Source organism: Anneissia japonica, unplaced genomic scaffold (assembly GCF_011630105.1).
Source record: "Anneissia japonica isolate Jap-2015-1 unplaced genomic scaffold, ASM1163010v1 scaffold483_len1788099_cov177, whole genome shotgun sequence".
In the NCBI taxonomy this organism is placed as follows: Eukaryota; Metazoa; Echinodermata; class Crinoidea; order Comatulida; family Comatulidae; genus Anneissia; species Anneissia japonica.
Window position 1 is genome coordinate 330,785 of NW_022682587.1, and position 4,637 is coordinate 335,421.

At 33.4% G+C, this 4,637-nt stretch overlaps 1 long non-coding RNA gene across 1 annotated transcript; it reads right to left on the reverse strand.

Annotated features, from left to right (window-relative positions):
• Positions 1–237: 237 nt before the first annotated feature.
• Positions 238–2,828, reverse strand: LOC117099976. The gene is made up of 2 exons (XR_004444061.1): positions 2,303–2,828; positions 238–1,846 (listed from the first exon to the last, which is right to left on the reverse strand). It is a non-coding gene; the product is annotated as an uncharacterized LOC117099976 (long non-coding RNA).
• Positions 2,829–4,637: the final 1,809 nt, after the last annotated feature.

Below are 4,637 nucleotides of genomic sequence, written 5' to 3' on the forward strand. Positions count from 1 at the left end.
TAATCAAAAATTACAATTACTATTATCATTATTTATTCCAGTATCATCATTAACTGATTACTATCAATATATTAGTTTTGTTATCAATATCATAAACTAAATTATTATTATCGTTATTATTATTTTAACAAATGAACATTGGTTGGTATAAAAACCCGCACAATACACAAACAAATATCGTATTTTATTATATTCTTAAAAAATATATCATGATATAACAAAGAATATAAACGGTGCTTTATAATATAAAGTTTTTATTCGAATCATTCTAGAAACAGACTAAGAAAAATCTATCAGTATTCATAATGCCTTAAGTTCATTTCATGGACGCCAACATCAATATTTCATCTGTATCTCTTAGCAATGTTTTGGCCCCAAGCATACTAATCCATATATATCCGCATTAAATCGATAAATTTCCAAATATACAGTAAGCGAGATGGAGACAAGTTATAAGACTAAACCCGCCACTGAGCGAATCACAACACTCAGTGATAAACACAAGCTTCCTCCAAAGGTTGTAAATTTATTCTTTTTGAAAAAGCGTCTCCAAGCGTTTTGTTTTTCAAAATGTACACACGATTTTTTTATTTGGAAAATGTTGCCGTAACGACTTTTTCAAACTTTCACAAAACCGTTCATTCACGCTCAATTTAAGTCGTAGAATCACCCTAGCGTTTTTCACATTCATTTATGTGCTTATGTATATAAATATTTACACACCTTTCGTCTGAATGATCACATAAATAAAGATTAGATTTGCGAGTAACGCTTGTTACTTTACACAACACGCATTCGTATACACATCTGCAAAATATGCATCCCCGAGTCAAATCACGTAGATGTTACACCGTCGAAATAATCAATTGCACTAGAAAACATTTGAGCAGTCGATGAATAAGTACAAAATGTCGTCTGCGGAACTTAATATTCATTGCCCTTATATCTGTATCAGAATTTTAAGACATAGCCTTATGCACTCCATCTCATTTACGCGTAATCAAATAAGAAATTTACAATCACTAATGCTTAAAATATGCAGCTTGGAACTGGATAGAGAATAATGTTTTCATTAAAAGGCGTACTTATCATGCAGTTGACGAATACATTTGAATTTGTTTGTATACGCTTTCTCCATAATTGTTGCAGTCTTTGTTGCATTATTAACACTAGCAGACGACAGACGAAGTAGAAGAAGCTCTTCGTTTCCCTCTCAGATTCTTTATTTTTAACAGTTGCAGAGGCCAAAATAAAAGAGAATATTTAGCTCACGAATATATGGATATGTTATCGGTCAACGTAGCCTTAAGGTAAGCTCATACGAATTTTTCAAAGTAATACAAATAAAGACAATAATATTGTTATAGATTAAATATTTATAATAATAATGAAATATAAAAAAATTAACATTATCTTGAAACTAACAATCTAGGCTTAAATACTTCGTTATTTCCTCAGCGAGTGCCCTGTCCAGTTGAATTATTTTCAAGCTTTAATGTTGAATCACACGGTTTTTTCACAACGTATCTTGTCTCCAGAGATCTTATCATGGCGGTTGTCCGGATCATCTTCATCACGGGGTTGCCAGAACCGTTAAAATATAATACCTTGATCATAGCTTCCAAAATGTTGTAAATCTGAATCGATGGTTGCAAGCTTATAGGGATCATAGCTCTGTAAGTCGTCGACTGATCGGACTCATCTCGTCAGTCAATGACCTTCTCCCGCCCGTGTCCACATCCACCGATTTTTGTACAATCCGTACCCAATATCAGGTGGAGTTTTTGCCTTTTCATCTCGCGCATGCCCAAGTGTCTGAGAGTGTCCACCTGTCTACTGTCAGGCTCTGAAGTAAAAATAATGGTTTGTTTGATTTCTATTTTGTATGTTAATGGTTGATCCCATGACATCATATTTCATTAATTCGTTTATTTATTTATTTTTAAACAGTGTAACAAAAAATAACAAACAAGAATCAGTTGACAAATCTAGTATTGGCTAAATTAATGGCATAATTTATGTTAGCGTGGATGTGTTACAGTTGATGATATGCCTATTCTGAAAACAAATGGAAAATGAGCAGGTATAGTTATATTTTGGCATTATCATAATCGTCATTATCATCCTCACTACCATTATTTTCATAATCATAATCATAATCATAATCACCGTCATCATTACAACAACATCATCTTAACATTATAAATACCATCGTATCGTTTATTTTGTTGAAATGAACTTACAAAAAAAAAAACAAAAAACAACATAGACACTCGGGAATGCCCAAAGTACAATCTTTTACATTTCCACAAAATGTTGATTTAACAATTTCTGAACAAAGACAACTATCAAAAAACGAACTCATTTACAGAAAAGTCATTATATAAGGTCGACAGCTGAATTGCTATAAACCTGTACTTTACAGCCTTGGTTCCCAACTAATTGTGTTTAACTTGAAGGCGGCCTGTAAGTAGTAAGAGTAAGTAATAATGATTGATAAAGTAGTCATTGGTTTTAAGCGAATTTTTGAAAATCTGTTCAGTAGGCTAAGTAGTGTGCTTACCGGTACCTAATAACTAATAAGTATAATTATGCAATAAGGTCACGTGACCTACCTACCTTCATCTTCCTGCCTTTATAATATGGTGACGTTAGGTACGGGGTAAGGCGAAGCATTGACAAAGGGAAGAAAGATACGCCTGGAGACTATTGCTTTTACATGCCTAGGCAGTAGACAATTCTTTTGTGACGGAATTGAATGCGAAATGCCACACTCATTATAACAGTCACAAAAAAACAAGACAAAACAAAACAAAATAAAAATAAAACAAAAAAACCCCCTTCGTTAGCTTTGATTTGTACTCTACTTATTTGTATATTCATTATTCTGAGATCACACACCTAAAGATAATTTCTGAAAGAAGGTATTAATAATATAATTAAATGTAGGTCTATGCCAAAAACAAACAATGAAAGTAACCAGAAAGTATCTCAATGAACATTGCTTATAAAACAACTTTAATCTCAGAAGATTGCCTTCAGTAACATTAAGTTAAGTAGTGTCAATTTAGTTTTATAAAACACTCAAATAACATCACCGTTATACTCGGTGTTAAAGTAGCTCCCAGCCTTATGACGACAGCATGACTGCTCACCATTATCATTATCTTCATCATTATCGTCATCATTATTATCATCGTCATGTCATAACCATTATTATTATTATTATTATTATTATTATTATTATTATCATCTTCATCATCATAATCACCACCATCACCTTAATCATCGCCATCATTATCGTCATCCTCTTGACAAACCTCAACATCCTCAGCACCATAATAAATCAACACCATCATCATTATCATTATTATTATCATCATCATCATCATGATTTATCATCATCATCGCCATGACCATCATCATCATTATTATTATTATTATTATCATCATCATAATTGTAACGACATTAACTTCAACAGTATAACCGTCCTTCGAACTCATAATGGAATATGTATCATTCATCCTAAATAGATTAGGCCAGCCTGCTTACCATATACCGTAGGTCATATTTTTGTTATCTCTTCATAATCTTTCCTATGGTCGAATATGCAACATTTAAGACCACAGTGATGCGTCGGTCAACGTTCAGTGGAGTCGATATGATTTCATGGACACCACAACACACATGTCGAGACGCGCGACGGACGATCGACTCAGACTGCACTGCCGCCGACAATCAGCTGACGGCGTCGTCAAGCTTTAACATTGATAGTTGATTCTGATTCAGTGTCCCTATCTCTATAGACACAACTAAATCTTGCACCGGGAGTGCGAGGGAGTAGACCTACATAAATACAATTTATGATATTTTTTTTCGTCCGTATGTTGTCACAATGAAATGTTTAATTACCTACTTTGCATATCTAAGTAAGTTAGCTTTTATTTGAAAATTTGAATGAGTTTAACAGACATATAGAACATATTATTTCTATTTTCTTTTGTATAAGCCTTTGCATTGACTGGTACAGTACTCAACTTAGTCAGTTTTATATCAACACATGTTGTTTTATGTTTTTTATATATGTGTGCTATTAATGCCAATAATGTATTTGATTAAATTAGCTATTCAATTTATTTTAAAAAGATCCTATATTTTATTACAGAGGGTACCGGTATATCGTTAATTCTGATAATGAATGATTTTATTATTGGCCTATGTGTGTAACTACTTTTTTCCCGCAAGTGTCCTTGTATTTAACGGGCCAAACATTTAATTAGATATAGTAATGATGGCTACGCACATCGTTTACTTCAATTTCTCTTGTTTTTAAATCTAATAGTCGTGCACAATATAATGTAATAAATTGAAAACACCAGATTAACACGAACTAGTTAGCAAATGAAATACTTCGGCTCTACAGCGCTAAATCAGACATGCTAAGAACAGTTGACGACCGAGATGGCTGCGGAGCAGAGTCGCGTGAAGAGCTATCGCTCGCGCACGAACCTCGCTAACGGCACAAATTTCTCGGCGATGTAATTATAAAATTTTATCACTGTTTATTTCGCGTCACTAATTAGACAGTAGGAAGAGAGCCAGAGGGAGGGAATGATGTTCGTTGCTAGTAAAGCAA